This window comes from Arvicanthis niloticus, chromosome 1, assembly GCF_011762505.2.
Source record: "Arvicanthis niloticus isolate mArvNil1 chromosome 1, mArvNil1.pat.X, whole genome shotgun sequence".
Taxonomy (NCBI): Eukaryota; Metazoa; Chordata; class Mammalia; order Rodentia; family Muridae; genus Arvicanthis; species Arvicanthis niloticus.
Genome location: NC_047658.1, coordinates 104,181,914 through 104,202,913, shown reverse-complemented (window position 1 = coordinate 104,202,913; position 21,000 = coordinate 104,181,914). Strand labels below are relative to the sequence as shown.

At 45.9% G+C, this 21,000-nt stretch overlaps 2 pseudogenes; both read right to left on the bottom strand.

The window, feature by feature from the left end:
• Positions 1 to 577: 577 nt before the first annotated feature.
• Positions 578 to 2,169, bottom strand: LOC117719280 (nucleolin pseudogene; annotated as a pseudogene).
• Positions 2,170 to 3,329: 1,160 nt separating this feature from the next.
• The window catches only part of LOC143433722 (uncharacterized), a 29,262-nt pseudogene continuing 11,591 nt past the window's right edge, over positions 3,330 to 21,000 (bottom strand).

Sequence of the window (21,000 nt, the reverse complement as noted above, 5' to 3'; positions counted from 1 at the left end):
GCAACTCTTTGTTTCTAACAAAATGTCACCTGAGAAGTGTCTTTCATATCATCTGAATCATTATCATTTTCTTGTAGGAAAAGATGGTTTTATACATGGGATGAAACTATAAATTTAGAACATACAGATAAGGCTTATCTCTATTACTCATCTTTAAAAAGTTATATGACTGGGCAGTGGTGGTTCATGCCTTTAATTCCAACATACAAGAGGTAGAGGCTGATTGGTCTCTGGGTTAGAGGCCAGCCTGATCTATAGATTGGGTTCCCACCTTGAACAAATTACAAAAACTTTTTATGAATATCCGGTCAAAACTGATAGGGTGTCTCTCCTGGGATGTTATCAATATAGATTCCAAGTTAGATTACACAGTTGTGTCCTTACTGTCCTGGAATATCCTCAGACAGCTTTGTTATTGAATAGGAAACAAGAATCATCCTGAGTTCTTTCTTTCAAAGGAAGAGGGGAAGGCAGGAATAGGAGAAAAAATTTAAACTTTGCCTTCTGTTTTTATGGCTTGAACTCTGCCTTCTGGCACCTCGGAAGCTTCTGCCCCCTCCAAAGCCTCCCTGGCCTCTGCCACCAAGTCTGCCTTTTCCTCCTCTGCCCCCCACCTCAGCCACTTTTACTTGTAGGCTTGGTCCAGTCCAAGGTAACTTTCTTTCCATCAATTTTGCCATCTTCTATGGCCTCATTGGCAACCTTAGCATCTTTCCCACTGTTGAAGTCTCTAGAAGACCTAGTCTCCTGATCGCTGACTATTCTTGCATGAATGGAGCCCTCTAATGATTCTTTTATGGTCTCTTCAGGGGTTTCCTTAGACAGACCTTTGACAGAGTTCTGGATGGCTGACTTCTTGTATTAGGTGATCCCCTAGGTCCTTGTAACTCCAGCCTGATTGTTCTGCCCTCAATCTCCATTTTCCTACAGAAGTTTAAAGCTTTAGTATCTTCAAATGAAGCAAATTCTATAAACGCGTGCCCTTTAGATTTGCCATTTGGATTCTGGGGCACTTTGATAAAAGTTGTTTTCTCAAATACTTCCTAAAGAGTTTCTTCTGTTGTACTGTAGGAAAGTTACTTTAAACCAGTTTTGTTTCCCCACTCCAAGTGCTTTTCCAGCTCTCTCTTGCCTTGTCTTTTCTCTGCCCATCAAGCTGTGCCCTGTTGCAGTAATTATTTAAAAAGCGGCCTCTGGTCAAGCCGACTGTCTAGGCTGAAGCATCTAGGCCTAGATCATGAGGCCACGTGTGCGCCACAGCTAGAAATGGCCAGCCAGAGACACCAGCCCTGCCACCCACGAGACACCAGCGTGGGAGATGGCTCTGCCAGTCTTCCACACTATCTCTGCAATGCTTAGATTATCCAAAGGCTTTATAAGTTTGGTAATGCTGAATAACAAGATGCCCTTACAGTCAGAAGTGTAACCCAATACCCAACCTAGATATACCAACTACCTTCAACTGGCGGAGACAGGTGAACATCTGCCTCCATGTTCGCCTCTCTCTCCTCTCCTCCCTTAGCTCTTCCTCTTCCTTTTTCTCTTCCTCCCTTCCTCCTCTTTCTCGCTTACTCCTTCCACCTTAGCTCCTCCTACACTGCTCCCTGCTTTTCTTAGACTTTTTCTCTCCATGGATTTCTGCCTTAAACTCATGAGCGATTGATCCCTTTACCTGTCCCACCCTTGCTGACCAATCTGACCTCTGTGGCATCCTCAACACTTCATTCATCCTCAGTGATGTTGAAAGATGATTTTGGCAAAAACTGTTCTTGCAGCTTATACTTTCTTACTGTCTCTTTCTTTTGTTTTTTCCTACTTTAATCTTATTGCCAAACATTTGTCAAACCAGTGAGTTTCAAGGCCTTTTCTTTAACAGACTTAAAATTCACATACCCAAAGTTTGTAACTGTCCTAATTATCTAATATTCATACCAATAAAGACATGGGAGGTATAAGCTGAGGTAAAACCCTGCTAGCTCAGGGAGGTAACTTTATTTTCTGAAGTATATATAAAATATTTACAAGCCTTATGCTACAATTAAACTGCTAGCTCTTGAGAAATCTCTTTCTATTTGTCATTTCACCTAGCTAGTCTACCTTTCTCTTGAGTATCTCCAAACCCATGAGGGCTCCTTAGCTCTCTTTACTAGAATACTGTTTTACCTGCATCCTGCCTGATGCTTCTCTATTGTTCCTGTAAGCCCAAAGAGAAAATCTCTCTGTCTTACCCAGAGCTCCTTCCATAAAGGCTCTTCCTAGCCAAAAGAGAGAGCTCTATCAAAGGTCGGACTGCTTATAAAAGAAGTCTCTAACTCCTTTCCTAACACTTGGCAGGCTGAACTGTAGGCTTACATTTTTCAAAATCTACTTTAATAAGGGTTTTTAAACTCTTCAATTTCCCTTCTAGTCCATCTACCAGAGGTAGGGGAAAAGAAAGGTTAATAGGAAATGGGATGTGGACCTGTTTAGAAGTAGCTCTTTGGGGCTATTCCAATCTTAATTGTCAGGGTACTGGCCGTCTAGTCTAAAACACCAAACATGAATCAGTAGCAGCAGCTCAGTCCAGAAGAAACCTGGAGGTTTCACCAAATTGGCATGAGTCCCAGGAAGTAGGAAGAAGCAGCCAGAATACCACAAAAAGTTCTCTGGCACTTTTCTCTGTACAAAGTTAAGACACGACAAGCAAAGATCAGCAAAGAAAGCAAGGCGAACCAATGCAAGAGTGTAATCTGCGAAGACTAGAGTCAGTGAAGACCATCAAAGACCAGCGAAGAGTTGCAAGGCAGACCAATGCAAGAGGATCATCCACTGTCTGTTGTGTTATACTTACACTCTTTCCAAAAATCACATGTCTTCTTAAAGTGTCTGATCCAGCAAAACATCACATGACCTGGCAGCTTCCAGATAAGCACCCCGTGTCTGTTCTCAGCAAAACATCCTCTCACAAGAGAGTTTTCAGAAAAAAAATCACATGACACAATTGAGTCTCCAACAAAACTAGAAAATCCCACTTCACTGAACCATGTCACTATCATGGTGGGCAGAGGGCTACAAGCCAGGTCAGTAGGGGCTGAACCATTTTACCTTTATGGTGGGGTAGTTCACAGCTGCCCAGCTGACTTTACCTCAGGTCAAAGAACACAAAACCTTTTCTAAGGAACTTGCCTTAAAATAGGCAGGAACTTTCCATTTTCAACATTCTTATTTATGGAAGATTGTAGAGGCACAACCAAACTGCATCTCTTCAGGATACGTTCAAGTGCATCTGACAAATAGAATATCTAAGCTTGTATATTTTGCTAACAATTATGTTTTCTATGTACAACCATCAAATATTCTGTAACAAAATTTTCTATTTGCAGCAGTTCTGACAGCAAGATCAGTTTTAGTAAAAAAAATCTTTGGACAGTTTTTAACTCAGCAGCAGCAGATTTTCTGGGATTAAGGCTCCCAGTGAACAGGGGTTGTTTTGAGCTTTCTGTTTCTTGGCATCAGGAGCTTCTTTCTATTTGGTCATTTCCTTCATTCATTTTTTCAAGTGCTGCTATAACAGGATCCTCTCCTTTCTCCTCCTCCTCCTCCTCCTCTTCCTCCTCCTCCTCCTCCTCCTCCTCCTCCTCCTCCTCCTCCTCCTCCTCCTCCTCTTCTTCTTCTTCTTCTTCTTTGTCATCTTCCTCATGGCCACATTCTTGGCTTTCATAGGAACAACTTTTACAGGAGCTCTTTCCCATTTGCCCAATATGATCTTTGTAGCATCTTCTTCAGAGTCATCTTCCTCCTCATCTCCCTCCTCCTCCTCATCCTACATCCTCTGAGGCAGGAGCAGCAACTGCTTCTTTCTCTGGTTTCACTGCTTTCACAAGTGGCAGCTCAAATGAATCCTCTTCCTCATCTTCATCCTCATCCTCATCCTTGTCACTGTCTTTCTCCTTGGCATCCTTACTGTACTTAGCCCCCTCAGCGGGAGTGACAGCTTTCCTTTTTAACAGGGGTTGCTTGTTGGGAACCGACTCTAGCAGAAATCGGCTATCAGCTTTGCAGCCATCTCAAGCCATACACCCTGACATGAGACTTGTTTTTCAACAGTCTACAACAGCTGAAGCACACTCTGATAAATATTTTGTTTATCCCACATATCTTGTTTTGCTGTTTAGTGCCCCCAGCTGCAAGGCACACGTGGTATCCACGCCTGCAAGGCGCACGGTGCACGTGCTATCCACGCTATACACGCCTGTAAGGCTTATGTCATATCCACACCTGCAAGGCATGTGGTATCCACATGCCTACAAGGCACTTGACAAAGTGTATAAATACCCGGGACTTCCCTTCAAAGAGAGACACATGAGAAAGACAATAGGAGAGATAATAAAGGAGAGACAATAAGAGAGACATGAAGAGAGACAATAAATGAGAAACTGGACTTGATCACACACCCTGTCTTGTCTCCATTCTTGTCTCTTGCTAGGCCCTGACCCACGGACCAGAGCAACAGAGCAGGCCGCAACATTTTGGCCCCAATGCGTGGGGCAGAACGGTCTGCAACACAGTAGCTCCAAAGCGTGGTCAAAGAGCTTGGGCCTCGACAGTTGCTACCAATGCTTTTGCATGTATGGCAACTCTAACCTTTCTTGTTTGTGAAATGATTACCTTCCCTTACTGTTATTTTTTTTTCCTATTTTCTGAGGGATGACTACCTCTTCTCCACTGCTGTCATCTTCACTATCTTCCACCCCCTTTCGGGGAAGAGCCATTTTCTTGGAGTCACTGTGATTTTTACTGACCTTTGTGAGTTTCACAATGACGGCAGGTCACAACTACAGCATGTATGGTGAGTGAGCAGCACAGAGGAGCCTAGGGAAGCTCAGGCAACTCCTATGGCAAGCAGCTGAGGACAGTAAAGACACTGGAGCACATACACCAGAATGCCAGCTACAGCTAGCACCTGAGGCAGAAGATGCCAGTGTCATCTTAAAAGGCAGCAGAGCAGTCCTTAACCAGGCCTCACTTAGCCCCGGGTGTTCCCTGCTGCTTGTGGGTATATGTGGAGCCAACAAAGAGGTGTGCTGATAGATGCTTCTTCAGTTCCGGAAGTCCCTGGAGGTGGGGCATGCAGCCTGCTCGGGGTGTCCAGGTCAGCTGTCCTCACACAGCTTGCTCTCCCTGCCAGGCCCTTTGTCAGCACCACAGGTACTAAGCACAGCTCGTTAGCCAATAGGCAGAACCTGCACAGATTTCACTAAACTGGCCTTCCAGCCACCCCATGAGGAGCGTGAAATGGGATTATCCCTTCCCAGTGCTCCATTGTTTCTCTGTCAAGAAGAGGAGAGAGATATTTCTTTCTACCCAAGGAAACACTGGGCAGTTGTGTGTGCGTCATTAGGTAAGTTCTTGTTTGTCCCTTTAACTTGCCACTGTTGGGTTTTACATTAGGGTAAAAGTATGAAAGTATACGAACCTTTAAGCATGTCTGAAAGTCAATTGATGGCAATTTCTAAACCAACAACTTGAAAACATTTGCCCCAGAAAGTTTGAGCATGTTAAATCCTTAACAGAGAAGGACACGTGAACGCCATTCAAGCTGCTTCACCTAAAACAGTATTGTTTCCACTTCTTCTCTGTGTGTGTGTGTACACCTGCTTGCCTGTGGCGACTGGAGGTCAAGCTCAGGCCTCCTCAGGAGGCCACTGAAACCTGGAGCTTGCTGTGTTAGCTAGCATGGCTGGACAGAGAGCCCCTGAGATCCATCTGTCCTCATTCCCTACACACTTAGGTTACGGACACCTGCTGCCAACCCACCTTTTACATGAAAGCTGGAGATAGGAACTTGGGTCTTCACGCTTGCTCAGTGTGGAGGTTTTAATAGTAATGGCCCTCGTAGATTCATGTATGAGTGCTTGGCTCATAGGGAATGGCACCATTAGGAGATGTGGCCTTGGAGGAGGAAGTGTGTCACTGTGGAGGAGGGCTTTGAGGTCTTATAAGCTCAAGTCTGCCAGTGTGAAGCAGTCTCCTCCTGCTGCCTGCAGATCAAGATGGAGAACTCTCAGCTCCTTCTCCAGCACCATGTCAGCCTGGTCACTGCCATGCTTCCTACATGATGAGAATGGATTAACCTCTGAACCTGTAAGCCAGCCCCAATAAAGCATTATTTTTATAAAAGTTGCCTTGGTTATGGTGTCTCTTCACAGCAATGAAACCCTAAGAGAGCTGGCCTTTCTACACTTTTTATAATATGTCCTCTTCATTGAAGTTTGTCTTGCCATTTCAACGATGTGGGTAAACCTGGGTAACATTATTTTAAGTGAAAGAAGCCATTCACAGGCAAATACTACATGTTGTCAGGCACATGGAGACTCTATAAAGGTTGAGTTCAGAGAGGCAGGCTGTAGAATGATGACTGCCGAGGACTGGGGCTGTGTGGGATGGTGGTTAAGGATGGTTTCCATTGTGGAAGATGAGTTAAGTCTAATGTTCTGGTGTGCAGCATCATGGCCGTAGGTAACAAATCACATCACATGGGGAGCAATCTGAGAAGAGGGTAGATGTCCAGGCAAGTGCACTCATAGTGGAGTAAGTAATACCTGGCAAGCACAAGGACCTTGCTTCCATCCTGAATGTGGAAAAGCAAGGGAAGGAGGGAGTACTTCAACAAGGGATCCTCAGATGCAGGAGGTCTGGCCTTCCCAGGGGCACCCTGGCCTGCAGCACACCAAGCTGGCCTCACTCTGGCTGGCAGGACCCTCCAGACACTACCCTGGCTGGCATGCTTGTTCTGAGACGAGTAAGGAAGTTGCATTGGTTTCAGCAAGCCTCGTGGCCTGGGCTACATCATCCACTTCTACCCATTGTATACACCACTACTGTTTCCCCCGGGATCACAGAGGGGCTGCCACACAGCCCTCGGTTCAAAGTGCCTGTCTCTCCAGACCTCCTCACGGGGAAATGTAACTGTGGGTTGGGACTAGATATATGACATCCACTACTTAGCTCCAGGTACATACACCTGACATTGCAAAGTGAAGCTGTAGGCACAGGTTGGAGTTTGATCCATCCTGGCCTTCTCTCTCCCCTCCCCACCTCCCCGAGTGATACCTTTGGGACATCCATTGCTTGGAACCCAGAAGTCTCAGAGGCCATCTGTGGCCTTGCACATTCCTTCTCAGAAATGGGGTATGTTAAGGTAATGTCTTCAGAGCTGTGTCTTCCTCTCAGGAGCTTTAAAACCAGGCTTGGACCATAGAGTTATAGAATGGCCCTTGGAGACTGAAAATAGCCAAAATCTCTATGAAGTTTTTGCTTCCCTAGGCCCTCATGAGTCTGAACTTTGTCTGATTTAAGGATTTGTATTGCTGTTTGGCTGCTCTGACCAGAGCAACTGAGAGGGGCCATGTGTTCCCAACTAGAGACCAAGATAATAACAGGGGTGTTAGGATGACCAAAGGTGCTGGATCTGGGAGCAGGGTCATCTGTTTTCATGCCATTTGCCTACCCTGCCAGTAGGGGGAGACAGGAGGTGCTGAGACCATGCTGAAGGTATAGACAACTACAAGACTTAGGCTGACAGACTGAATACTCCATTTGTCTCCGTGTAGCTTTGACAGAGCCACTCTGCCAGCTCTGGCCTGCAGAAAAGAAGCACACCTGTTCTCTGGGAAGTACCATGTGATTTTCCTGGTACTGAGTTGTGGTGGTGGTGCTCATAGCAGATATATATATATATATATATATTGACATGGATGGGGAGGCATGCCATCCTTGGCATCCTATTAAGTGTTCAGTCCTCCCCTATAGTCTCTCCGATGCCCCTACACAGATGCCAGGATGAGAGGGTGAGAGCATGGACTGCTTTTTTTTCTTCTTAGCAGCAACATAAATTAAAGGGTACATGCTAACCCTTGTCACCTGAAGCCAGCGCTTCCACCGTCTCCCCCCCATGGACTTTCTTCCTCCTCATCACAGTGCCATGGGGGACCCTGCCAGTCCCAACTGCTTCGTTGATGATAGCAGGAAGGCCCAAGAAGCTGAAGGATGCATGTCTTGCCCTCCAAGATCACATTTGTGTAATATGGGTGTCAGCCTCCGGGATCCACATGCATATCAGAAGGAGATTAGGTGAAGCTCAGAGCCGTGACATGACAGCCAGGTGACATGGTTGATAGAAGACATCAGTTCTGTGCAGACACCTGGATGAAATGTGCACGCCTTTCCTTGAAATGATTAGAACATATGATAACAAAAGTGACTGTCTGCTAGTGTACACATATACCTGAGAGGGATTCAGACATCCCCCTGGCTAGTAAGGTAAGGTGTCCTCTCTGGGGCATGTGACAGGCACTTTGTAGGTAGACCGCTCTGCACAGGTGCATTGATCTATGTGAAACAGTTGAGGGACTGCAGCAGGTGCAGCCTGGGGTGTGGGGGTGTCACTCAGCTCAGCTGCAGTGTGGGTGGCTGGCAGAGGCATCCTCGCCCTCGTGACTCACAGGGAGATGACAGCTTTACATATTTAAGAGGAACATGGCCGGTTTCTTATCTGAAGTATGCCTCCCCGGAGAGACCACCACCATTTGATCTATTTTTGATTAAAATGTAAAAATTAAAAATTAAATCAAATGGTGGTATAACTCCTCGGGGAGAACACACTTCAGTTATGAAGTATTCCCCGTAGCAACCTTGGGACTCTTACGGCAGCATTGTCTCATCTGTAGGTGGTCTTTTTATGTCACACGTAATTAAAATGAATTGCAATGAGATCCACCGACGATTGCCTTCTGTGTGACGACCTGCGGCTGGTGCTTCCCAAGCAGTTCCCCAGGGGCATAGCCTCAGAGGTGAGCTTTGTGGTAGTGATGGGGAATCTAAGGGTGCCAGGCTTGAGGGAGGAAGGGACACCCTCAGCACACTCCAGTACTTTCACTTGTAACTGGTTCTGCCAGAGATGGTGTGGTCAGATCTAGGAAATGTGCCATCAGAACCTAATCTGTAGCCACTCTGTGTCTAAACACTTGGCCGCCTCAGTATAGGGAAAGGGTGAGTGACAGGCTTGGGGGCAGGACTACAGCTCCACCCCAGGACAGCATTTGGGTTGGTTTCACACCTAGTGGACAAGGCAGGTCTAGATATGGTTCCTGAGTCACATGGGCAGTTGTGCGGTTGGTCACGCTGCGGCCACCTGACACCTTCTTGGCTGCATTTGTGTTTTGAAATCAGCTTTGCATGTGCTGCTAGAGAATCAAACCCTTCTGGGACACAAAACCCTCGCTCCAATTCTACATGCTGGTACATATCACTAAGGCATTCTTGGAAAAAAAAAAGTGTGTGTGTTTGTGTGTGTATGTGTGTGTCACAGCAAGTGTGTTGAGATCAGAGGACAACTTTGAGGAGTTGCTTCTCTCCTTCCATCTATGTAAGATCTGGAGTTGAACTCAGGCCACGAGGCATCCATAGCAAGCACTTTTATGCCCTGATCCCTCTTGCTAGGACTGCTAAGGCATTTCTGCTGGCAACATTTGCACATAGAATCCATCCCTGGATTGTGAAACTGGCCAAGACACACCTCCAGAAGAGCCTGTGATTTTTGAGGCAGATTTGTTGGCAGAAGGGCTAGATCTGACCTGGTTGTCTGCTTTAGGACCCTGTGCTCTGTCTGGCAACAAGGACGTGTCCTTCCATTCAGAGCCAGTTTGGATTTTTAGGAGCCAAAGAATTCACATCCCTGCATTTGTGATTCTGCAGCTGGGTACAATTTGAAGCTCTGAGCAAGGCTTTGCCCAGAATTAGCAGGAGCCCAACATGCAGCTGAGCTCAGAGAAGCCCCTCCCTACCTCTGTGCTGATCTCCTTCTTCTGGACCTGGCCCATCTACCTGGCAGGTAGAAGGGAAAGGGAGAAAACAGGAGAGGGGGAGGAATTGGGGATCCCTCAGCATCAGATGGAGGTGTCATTGCAGGCTCCAACCTTCTTTCCAGCTCTGGAAATCACTGTGCCATTTCTCCAGTCTCTGTGGCAATCTTGCCCTCCTGTAGTGGGTGGCCTGGCTTCCAGCCCATGACAGCTCAGTCACTCCACCTGGGACGGCCCACCTGCTCTCTCAGCTTCTTCTCCGCCTGCTGTAATCACTGTGGCTAATTCTCAGTCATGTCCTCTGTCAAGGTGCCATGCAGGCCAGATGTTGGCTCCGTCTCAGGCTGGAGTTCTTCCTGTTTCTCAGTCTCCCCCTGATCCCAGATTTTCTATCTCTCCTGTCTCCACATTGCTTCCCCTCTGCTTTTTCCTCCCTCTGCCTCTCATTGCCACAGACTGCCAAAACCTGTGGGTTCTGTCAAGGTCACATAGGAATTAGAAAGTCATCAAGCTCTCCCCTAGATTTGTTCTGCAAAGATGAGTTATGTAATGGGTAGGACATATGTGTGGAGACATGGTGTCTTCTGGAAGACTAAGACACGTTCAAGTTTTGGGCTTCAGGGGCCTGCCCAATGCATGGTGTGTAGGAATGCTACTGTGGGAACATCCCATCTTTTTTCTTGGTCTATGTATGTGCTGGGTTTGGGGTGAAAGAATGGAGCCCTAAGTCAGTAGGACTGTTTGGAGAGACCTTCTGATTGTTGTCTTAGTGTAACACTGAGGAGCCTCAAAGCAAAGCAGTATAGGTGACAGGGTGCCCCGTGTCTCATAGGAGGCAGGAATGCCAGTCTTAGTAGAAGGGGTATTAGAAAGGTCTCAATTTTGGTGCCTTATGGAAGGCCTTGGGAGGAGTCTTAGGGTTGATATGTTTCCTATCGGATAACTCCTTCAATTTAGCTTTAAGATTTTAATAATTTTCTTAGAATTTTTAAAACTATCACTATATTATAAATGTTGATAATCTGCTTTAAGTAGCTCCACTCCTAAACATCACTATTTTGAAAGAAAAAATATTCACAATCAGTAGATGCTTTGAAAATCCAAACACACTCAAAAACAGGGGCCAGGGAGATGGCTCAGTAAGCAAAGGCACTTACAGCTAAGGCTGAGCTTCATTCTCAGAATGCGCATGGTAGAAGGAGAGAGAATCCACTCCCGCCAGTTGCCCAGTTGCCCTTCGACCTCCATATGCACACTGTGGTGTGCAAATGTCTGCCTTCTCACTCTTCATTCCCTCCATAAAAAAATAAAGTGTGTGTGTGTGTGTGTGTGTGTGTGTGTGTGTGTTGCATTAAGCAACTAAGACAATGAGCTATGGCTACCTTGCCAGGGCTCATATGAGCCTTTTGCTGGTCTGTTCCCTCTCCTTTCTAGATTTTTTTTTTCCTGGACTGTGTCAAGACAAAATTGTTTTGACCCCTTCTAAACGTCTTTAGTATACATCTCCAACAGATATGGATATTTGACATAAATTACCCATTATCACTTGTAACAGAGCAAAAATTACTTGTAACAAAACAAAACAAAAACCCACCACCACCATCAACTGATGTCTGCTTAGCATAATCCCATACCCGGTTCATTTCCATTCTCAAGCTGTCCACCCATCCTTTCATTGCTCTCCTGCTCCTGTTGGCAGCAGGTGGACTTTCAGAAGAGTTTAGCATGTGCCGAAGACAGTGTTGAGCAGCTGTGGGTTTCAGAATGAGAGATAGACACTTGAGTGGCTCAGGTTTCTACTGTGAGGAGCAGCTACAGAAGGAAGACTGAGGGAGGGGGCTTGGGGATGGGCTTGAGGTTTGAGCAGCACAGAGGGTTTCCAGGGTTCTGCTCCAATGCTGCCTAGCTGTGAAGAATTAAGGGTATTTTAGAAAAATCCCCTGCATTTCGAGCAAGCTGAAGGAACTTGTACAGATCTACCCATGAACTTTTCTAGGAATGTGAATGTAATCAAATTAGCAGGGTTTTTGTTATCTAATGTATTTTTTAAAATCAGGTAATTTAGCTATGTCTATACTGTGCCAAAACACTTAACATTTATAAAATTATCTTTCCTTCTACATGATAACATACACATACTGATTGGCTATGGTGGCTTGAAAGAAAATGGCCCCCATAGGCCAATAGAGAGTGGCAGTATTAGCAAGTGCTAATTCTTGTTGAAATAGTGTGGCCTTGTTGGAGGAAGTGGTTACTGGGGGCAGGCTTTGAGGTCTCAGATGCTCAAGCCACACCCAGTGTGATTTAGTCATTTCCTGCTGCCTGTGGATCAAGACGTAGAACTCTTAGCTCCTTCTCCAGCACCATGTCTGTCTGCACACTGCCAGACTTCCCACCATGACAATAATGAACCTCTGAACTGTGTAAGCCAGCCCCAATTAAATATTTTCCTTTATAAGAGTTGTTGTGGTCATGGCGTCTATTCACAGCAATAAATTTAACTAAGACACTGTCTTATTACTGACTGTAATCCAGTCCTGAAAGTCAGAAGGCACAAGCCACATTCATCCAGAGAGGCACAGCCCACATCTTCCCACTGTATACCTGTGGTACTCAGCTACAGGTGTGTGCATGTGTGTATGAGTATGTGCATGTGTGTGTATACACATGTATACATGTATATGTCTGTCTTTATATGCATTTATGTTTGTGTGCATTTATAAGTGTTATATGTCTGTGATGTGTGTGTACATCTATGACTATAGAAGTGAATGCATGGATGTTTATGCATGTGTATGCACACAGCCTGTTAAAATTATAAACAATATCCCACATTTTTTCTACTTCTATCCTAGAAGTAGTGGGTTATCATGAGCCATGTTTGATTACACTGAACAAATGCACTGTAGTCCATGTACCTGGCATCTGGCTGAGAGGTCCTTACATTGCTCTCAGGTTAGTTTTTTGTTGTTTGTTTGTTTGTTTGTTTGTTTTCTAAATCAAAAGATGTTAAACCTCTTAGGCTAAAATTCGAATCAAATCTACAGGATTTGAAACCTTACTGTTAAGGTGGCCAATTTTGGAAACACATAGTACTGGGTGAAGATATTAGCAAACAGATTCTCTGCTGCCATTCATCAACATGAAACAGACAGATCGGCAAAATCCCCACTAAAATAGTGTCTTTTTTCTTTTTTGAGACACGGTCTCATCATGTAGCCCCACAAGCTGTTATATAAATCAAACTAACCTCAAACTCACAGCACTCTGCCTTTTGAATACTGGAATTCAAAATGTGTGCTATCATGCATGGTGAAATCCCTGCCCTTGAAATATCCTGCTGTCTGGTCCATCTGCTGCCCTACTAAGCAGTGATTCTGAGCTTAACCTCAGGCTTAAACTCAGAGCTACCTCCTGAGACTTATTCCCAAGACTTTCCCAAGACCTACCCACTGACTTCTTTTTAGGGGACATATCAGTGGTCGCTATCAGTGTCCTTGAAACTGATATTTGCAGAAGGTGCCTAGATTCAGATCCAGAGTGTCGGAAGTGAGCAGCTTACCACTTTGTAGTTTATCTTTGGAGAAAAGTCAACCTGACATCTATAAAAGTAAAGCTAATCTCATGGAACCTTGGGTAGAAGGACAGTGGTCCTGATGTGATATACCCCATCAAGGTTTGCAGGAGTTCAGGGGTGGGAGCCTCTGCACAACCCAAGCTTCCCATTGTAGACTAGCTCGTGTCCAGGACCGGCCCTGAACAAGAAGGCCAATACAGTTTCTGAACTGGTCCATGGCTGTTGGTACCACTCTCTCCTGGGCCTGTGGCCCACCTCCCTGCTCACTCCATTCTAGTCTGCTGAGCTAGGTGCTTGCCATCGAGAGACAGGCAAATGTCTCAGTTTCTTTTCTATTGATGTGCTAAAACACTATGGCCAAAGCAACTTATAAAAGAAAGAGTTCAATTGGGCTTACATAACCAAAGTGTTAGAGTCCATGATGGCAGTGAAGGCATGGTGGCAGGCAGCTGGAGCAGTAGCTGAGGGCTCATATCTCAATCCATGAGCAAGAGGCAGAAAGGACTAAATCAAAATGGCAAGAGTATTTTGAAAGCTCAAAGCCTGTCCCCAGGGATGCATCTCCAACAAGGCCACACCCCCTAGCCCTTCCCAAACAGTTCTACCAACTAGAGACCAAGTATTCAAATACATGAGCCTGTGGAGGTCATTCTCATCCAAACCATCTCACAGGATATGGCAGAACAGGGACAGCCACTGAGTATTTATTCAAACTGAAGGAAGGAATTAATGCTAAAACCCAAATGACCCTCTTCCTAGGCTCTTCTTCAAGAGAAGCCTCACTTGGAACTTTCCCTTGGAAAGATCCATATAGCACCAATGTAGTAGGAGCTAAGGGGGGAGGAGTAAAGAGAGGAAGAGGAGGAGGAAGGAGAGGAAGAGGAAAAGGAAGAGGAAGAGTTTGGAGAGAGGAGAATGAGAGAGAGGAACATGGAGGCTGATATTCGCTTGTCTGTAGCAGTCAAAGGGAGTTGGTATATCTAGGTTGGGTATTGGGTTATACCTCTGATTGTATGGGCATATTCTTATTGATCATTACCAAATATATAAAGCCTTTGGATAATCTAAGCTTTATAGTCTCATCTGTGGCAAGCCCGCATGGTTGGCGGGGTGGTCCGGGCATTGCCCAGCCTTGCAGAGACAGCATGGAAGATTGGCAGAGTCATCTCCCCACGCTGGCATCTTGTGGGTGTCAGGGCTGGTGTCTCTGGCTAGCTGTTTCTAGCTGCGGTGCTCATGTGGTCTCTGGCCATGTGGTTGAGCTATGCAGAGCCACTGCAGCCTAGACAGTCGGCTTGACCAGTGGCTGTTTTTAAAATATCTCTTCAACACACCAACCCATTTTTCCTACAACCCAGCTTTCAGTTGCAAGGCTGGGAAATGGGATATTCTGTCTTTGTACAGAGATTAGCAAGTTTAATAGCATAATCCTAGGGCTATTTCTGGATTGTTTATCCACAGACCCTCTAGGACAGAGTCCAAAAAGGTCCCCAATAGAGTCTGAGGATTGGAGCTACAGCCTTAGGCTGCATCATGCTGTGTTCTCTTGAGGCAGTAGCACTAAATCCTACTTGCCCTGTCCAGCTCCTGATGTTCCTCTTATGGTTACCCCATGAGAGGGAGCATGCCGGCACTGAGGACTATATCCTGGCTCCTCACAGACTAAAAAGCAAGAGACTGGAGTTTCCCAGGCAAAGCAGCTTCTCATCCTCAATTTTGTGATATAGTGTGCAGTCTCCAAATGTAGCACCTTTGACTCCTAGGCAACAGGACATCTTTGGTCACCCACCATGCTTTCTTTAGAGGTCTCTAAAAATCTCAGGGGGAGGACAAAGGTTTCCAGGAGTGGGGATCCATCCTCATCATTTGTGGCATACAGAAGAGGAGACAGAGCCAGGGACCAAGATGGTGAACTTTCTGCCAACTAGACTGGGCTAAGTGCTGTCCAGGTAGCTAGGGAAATGTTATGGGGTGAGGATATGAGAGTGCATAGCAATGTTTCTTGAAGAGATATTTGAATCAGTAATCTAAGTGGATCCACCTTCCAATGAAGACAGGCACCATTCAGATTGCTAAGGCCCAGATTAGTACAGAACGGTGGGAAGGGAAACTTTGCTCTCTGCCTAAGCTGGGATGTTTGTCTCTCTGGCCTCACTCACTGATGCTTCTGTACTTTCCACCTCTGATTCAGACTGAGACCTCCACACTGGCTCGCTGAGTCTCAGGCCTTACAACTGGAGCAGAGTTAACCTCATACCTGTGCTAGGGCCTGTAGCTCAGAGACCCAGGGTGGGGGGAGCTTCTCAGCCTGCATAATCTCAGAAGAACCTCTTGTGATAAGCCTCTGGGTTGGGGTCTGTACAGCTCTGCTTGCTTCAGTTTCTTTGGGCCCAGGCACCCAGAGCATTGTGATGCTGGGCCCATGCTAACTTTTGGCTTCTGAAGAGTCAGTTACCTGTCTCAGTTTGTCTGTAATGGAGAGTTTCTGAGGATGTAGGGAGTTGAGTTAGTCACATTACACAGCATCTCCATGGCCCTGTTTCCTTGCAGCTGGGACCCAACCCAGCACCCTGTGCCCCTGCTTGAGGTTCAGAGCCCACCACGTCTTTATTCATGCCTAGTTGCCCTTTCTTCTTTATCCCCTTCTAGAATATCAAGGAAGAGTGCATACAGTCAGCACTTATTAGGTATGTGTCCTCTATTACCCTGAAGTGGCTGTAGGTGAGGCCCACAGATAATAATCGTGAGGGCTGTCACAGCCCTAAATGTTTTAGCTGAATAGTCCAAAGCCAAGGCTGGTGCCATACATTCCTTGGCTAAGATGGGGATCAGAAAGACTTTGGCACAACTGGACACAACTGGACACCCTCCAGGAAGCCTGGCCCACACCTCTCCATCAATCCTGCTGGTGCCTCTGCAGCCCATCGTTTAAAATCAACAAACACCAATTAAGAAAGTGATCTCCAAAATCATTCCCTTCAAAGCAGGGCTATGAGCCTGGAGTCAATGTCAGCCCAGGCTTGTAAAGCCCATAATGTAAAGTCAATGCTATCCTGGCCCAGGGCACCACCACACGGGTGTAGGTTGATCACTGAGAAAGATACCCCTGGATCAAATGAAGCAGGAAGTGGTCACAACAGAAACCAGGCAGGCAAAGGTCTTTCTGGAGGAGAGAACTAAGCCCCAGGTACCCCATTACTCTTCTAGGAGATGAATATGACCAAAGAGTTATTCCTCAGGAGCAAGTGGAAAGTTCTGAATTTTCATTCAGAAACTTGCAGGCCCACCCGCCACCCTCTGGCCCAGCCACAGTGAGATCCACAGTGTTCTGGGCACCTGAACCCGCTGGAAGCAGCCTACGCACGTTTCTTCCTGTCGTGAGAGAATTAAAGGCAACATCTTGGGTGGGAAAGCAATCGCGGAGGGTGGAAGTTTCTGGCCAGGCAAATAAATTGGATTTAAGTATATTACAGTCATAATCTTTCCTGCCCCTCTCCAGACGGTCTCTGTACATGGAAAAATGAGAATATATTCGCAGACAAAGCTTGACCTGAGGGAGAAGCCTGCCGGAATCTGGATTTCCAATAACATAAGACAATAAAGCTTAGACTTCTAACCTGCTGCAATATAGTAAAAGTATAAAGAGCTTAGCTGCTAATAAAAGGGAAGGGTCTCCCCTCGTATTTGAAGATCCGGACCCCCCAGAAGGACACTTCATAAAGATCATGACGGGTTAGCTGGGATCATGCAGACACGAGGACCCTTGTTGACCGATTGTCTGACAGTTGTCACCTATGGGTCCTATATTAATAAGTCCCGTGTTGATTTCCTTTGGGTATTTTTGTCCCTGTAATTGCACATCTTCCTGTTGTGACTGTACCCTATGCTACATACTGAGCTACAGTTCCCTGATGCCAAGAGGCTCACCTGTCTCTCTGTTCTTCCAGGGTGCACACCTATCGATGGCACCTCTTTTGGTGGTAAGGTGACAGGACCAAGGGTCAGCCATTTCTCCCAGGAGGGGTGGAGTGGGCTTCAATCCAATCCCCTTACAACATGGGGATGCAGTGACGGATGGAGTGGTAAGGGGAGCCATGGCTGATGCAGTTGGGGGAGGAAGCAGTGCTCAGCTCAAATGTCCCTTAGCGTGTAACTGCCACCAAATCACCTCTCACATGGGTGAACTTGAATGAAATGAATCCTCTTTGCTTACCCACCTGCCCATGTGCAGAGGTTATGGCTCTGGCCTCATGGCTCTACCTTTGGGTCTGGTGATGACAGAGGTTCTCTTTGACACCATCTGCACCCTAACACAGAAGTCAAACTTTCTAGAATGTTCCAGTTTGGCCTCTTGCAAGTATCCCCTGGTCTCCGTGTTTGTACTTCGGAAGATCCAGTCCTGTTCCACATGGGACACTGTTCCGTGGAGGATTTTATTTCAGCAAGCTGGGATGGGGGTTGTGAGTAGGAGGTGCTGCAGCTCCAGTCCAGGCCAAGACACGGTCTGCAGACCCTGCTGAAGAGAAAGCAGAATTGGCCATGAACTAACTGGTCAATGTCCTGCTCACATATCCCAGTGAGGACCCTGTGCAAAAGACTGCCACAGGGCCACATGGGCTTCTGCCTTTCATTGTCAGTATAGACAGACAGACCCACAGTCTCAGGACATACAGAAAACATGCAGCTATTCAGCAGTCCATGAAGGGTGATTTTCTCAGAGTGATATGGTGACCGTCAGCCAGCCGTCAAGCCTGAGGAGCTGCCACCTGACTTCTACAACACAAATCATGGGGCAGCTCTTTTGTCTACAGCCTGTGGGTTGAATTGTGAACCCCTGAATTTCCTATAAAAGTCCCAATCCTAAATTAACCAGGTTGTGGCCATTTTGAGATGAGGTCTTCAGAAGTTAAATGAGATTGGTGGTGAGGGCCCTGATTCAGTATGAATGATAACATTATTTTTAGAAAAGGTGTTATGTCAGAAAACAGAACCAGGAGGCGACATTTCTAGGGCACAGCAGGAAAATGGTTACCTGCAAACCAAATCAATGTTTCACCTTCAGAGCCCTGTGAGTTAGTTCAGATGGTTAACCATCTAGTAAGTGTGTGTTACTATAGCTTCTCTGGCAGCCTCATGGGGCAAGTTTCCCCACAGCTATCTCTACTCTCCGCATAGAGTTGGCTCTGTATTCTTCAATATCTTCCAAAGTCTTTCCTCTCTCACAGTCCATATTTCTACTCGAAGCCCTCCCAGCTCTGTAACAATTGAGAAGACATCAGCATATCAGAAGCAAGCATGTGGTGGACACAGCCAGACCAGCTCCTACTGCAAAAGAGAGCTACAAATCCTGGACAAAGACCAAACTCTACCCAAGCTCTGACTGACCTTCAACTATACATACCTCACTTCAGCCAAGGAAAAGCATCCTGAACTGGGATGCAGGCTGGTGCTTACGGTATTTGCAGTGAAGAGTGGGAGAACCCCGTAAAGCACTCAGAGAAACAGACACATTCCATACTGCTGACAAGGACAGTGGGTACAAACTTCTCATCAAGACTGTGGGAGTCACAAGGCAGTGAGTCCTTAAATCCTGAAAGAACACCTGCTGACTTCAAAGTCTGGAGTCTGGAATAACATCCTTCTGGAATTGGAGGCAAAATTGAGATGAGAAAAAGCTGAGCCAATGTGTTGCTACTTATGAAAAACACTGAGGGAGGGAAGCCCTTGGGAGGGGAGTTTTTCCTGTTGGAAAATTTAAGTAAAAGAAGTAATGGAGGCTGTCAGTGCAGGGAAGATGTGTGCAAATTAGAGAGCTTTGAAAGTCCTTTGAAATTTAGAAGACTTTTTATGTAAAAAACATTATCTTCTGAGCTTTATTATAGATTAGACTCCTTATGGACTGTGGCACGCAAAATGGGCGGGACACAGTCAGGTATAAACTTGCTATCACTAACTGATATGAAATATATGTTGTATGTATTTTAACTCCTAAGCAGCCACCAGGATAGTGTCATATAAAGAGGAATGGCGGAAACACAATAGACTAATAAGATGAAAAAAATTTTAAGTATCAGAACAATCCAAAATATGGCAGACCATGAAGAACAAAAGGAAGGAAAGAAGTAGAAAATTAATAAATTAGCACAGTGTGTTCAACTGATTAAAATTATGCTAAATATTAGTGGTCAAAGCCCAATAACTCAATGACAGGTTAGCAGAATTGATTAAAAGACAGGCCAATAATAAACCCATTTTTACATAGTTAACATGTGTTAATAAAAAGGGGGTGGTGGTTTGAATGACAGTGGACCCAGTAAGCTCATATGCTTGAATAATTGATCCCTAAATGTGTCCCTAAGGTCAGGCTTTGAGGTTTCTAAAGGCTCATGCAATTCCCAGTGTGATCTCTCTCTTTGCCTCCTGCTTGTGTATCAAGATATGAGCTCTCATATCAGCTGTTCCTGCTGCCCTGCCTTTGCTCCATCACCATGGACTCTAGCTCTCTGAAACCATAAGCCCAGTTAAATGCTTTCTCTTATAAACTGCTTTAGACGTGATGTTTTACCACAGCAATAGAAAAAAAAAAAAAAAAACAGACGGAGTGGGGCAAGAACTCTCTCACAACCATGGAAGTGGCTATTGGAAAGAAATGGAGGTGGGGAGAGGCAAAGGAAAGAGTGATTGTGTAATATAGGGAGGGGGAGGGATGAAAGAGAAGCCTTGGGTAAGGATTTGGAGACACTGGAAGCATTAGACATTGTCAGTAGAAATGTAAACTCTATGGAAGATAGCATCATCGTTCATTAAAAATTAAACATGGAAATACTATACAATCCAGCAACTCTGGGTAGTTTTATGAGAGACCCAAAAGCAGCATTGCTCACAGTGGCCACTTGCCCACTGACAGTGGAAGCGGTGAGATGCAACAGACATACAGTGCTGTACTCGTTACTGTTCTGCTGCTGTGAGCAAACACCCGGACCAAGGCAGCTTCTATCAGAAGGAATTTACATTGGCTTATGGTTTCAGAGGGATAAGAGGCCACCATGGGCAGGGAGGCATAGAGCAAGCAACAGGCAGGGTGGAGAAGCAGGAAACTGAGAACTCACACGCAAAGACACAAGCATGGAGCAGAGACAGACAACTGTAGTAGTCTGAGGATTTAAAATCTCAAGGCCTTCTCCTCTGAGAGGCTTCACCCAGCAGCAGTGACCCACAGACAAATATGAGGCAGAGCTCGAGGAATCTTGTGGAAGAGTGAGAGGAAGACCTGAAAAAGTCAGAGGGGTCAAGGGTACCTACTGCAAGAAAACCCACAGAATCGAGTAACATGGGCCCACAGGGGCTCACAGAGACTGACCCGACAACCAGAGAGCATGTATGGTATAGACCAAGGCATCTAATAGTTATGTAGCTTGGTCTTCATGTGGGATTACTAACAACTGGAACAGGGGCTGTCTGTGACTCTGTTTTCTGCCTTTGGATCTCTTTCCTCTAACTGTCTAGCCTCAATAGAAAATGTGCCTAGACATATTGCAATCCATGGGAGACCTCCCCTTCTCTGAGGAGAAAGGGAGAGGG